The sequence below is a fragment of the Chrysoperla carnea genome, chromosome 4, assembly GCF_905475395.1.
Source record: "Chrysoperla carnea chromosome 4, inChrCarn1.1, whole genome shotgun sequence".
Classification (NCBI taxonomy): Eukaryota; Metazoa; Arthropoda; class Insecta; order Neuroptera; family Chrysopidae; genus Chrysoperla; species Chrysoperla carnea.
In genome coordinates this window covers 5,356,818-5,358,228 of record NC_058340.1, presented here as the reverse complement: position 1 = coordinate 5,358,228, position 1,411 = coordinate 5,356,818, and positions in this window count along the sequence as shown.

Sequence of the window (1,411 nt, the reverse complement as noted above, 5' to 3'; positions counted from 1 at the left end):
GATAGGCACAATATGGACTAGGTGTAAAGGTTTTTTTTTTTCAATTCTCTTTAATTAAGATTGATAGACAAGATATTTGTCAATATTTAGTTTACGCCTGTATGTAACATATTATATCAAAATATAGTCGAATAGACCATGATGTAAATATCGTGTGCATGATTAAATGTAAACAACAACAATAAGTAATAATAATAAATAAGTGGATAAACAAATTAAAAAAATTCATTGAGTTGAAAAAATTGCATTCGTGTCTAGAACTCGAATAGTCTAATTGGTAGGGCGCTTGACATGAATCCAAGAAGTCCGGGTTCGAGTGTATTTTTTTCAATTCTCTTTAATTTAGGTGTAAAGGGTTTATCCTGACAGAAATATTTTTTATATTTTTGATAATTACACTAATAAGTATTTTACACTTTCATGAAAATTAATTATAAGAGACCAATGTATTGCAAATTTTATCTATTTTCAGGAAAACTTGGTGTGACAGCTCTTATCGTGGCAGAAGGGTCTTTCACACCGGTTTTTAATATATAAAGCCAATAAAATTTTACCCTTATCGCGGAATTACTTTTTGTTTTTAATTTGTTTCGTTTTGAGTTCTTTTGTTTTGAAATATCTCTGTGTGAACGCTTAAAACTTGGCCAAAAGAACATTTGAAGAAAGTACATAAAAAACTTGCATTGTAAAAAAAAAAAATTGAGATCCAATGATTTGCCTGAACTGTATGAGCTGTTTAAATTTTCAGAATAATTCGTTTTTCTCAAAATTGAGGTTATGAAAAAGTTAAATCAGAAATATGAGGTTACTGCGGTTTTCTGGAGATTTTTAGGATATTTTGCTATATTTATGGTTCGATAGCAGGCAAGGTCGATGCAAATATCATAGCAAGGAATTTCATTCGTCTAAATCCGAACAATAGAAGCAGAGATATTGAAGTAAACGCCTCCAAAGAAAACAATGTATAGACAAATTGTCCCGAAACCGCGTACAGAAGGTCGTGTGGATCGTTCCAGTACCGAAAAACTCCTATTCTGAATTTTTTTCAATGAAAGAACCCTATTTTTTTAAATAGCCTTTCAAAAATTTTTCCGAATTGATTATCAAAATCCAGTAGATTTTCTCCATTTATATAACTTATTTGATATACATTAATAAGGATAATGATATACGCTATAATATCGATATTTCTGAATGTAAAAATATTCAGAATAACTAGGCACAGCATTGCGTAAACTTTTTTTTCGGATTTTTTGTAGTCAAAATTAAAGTAGCAATTTTGAAGCAAATGTTGAGGTTAATAAAGTCTTCCGAAGGCAGAAATCTTTGTAGTAAATGATTCAAAAATCATTGTGTTCATACGTGCAGGAATTTGAAAGTTACATAAACACCATATTTTTTAGCATGAAGG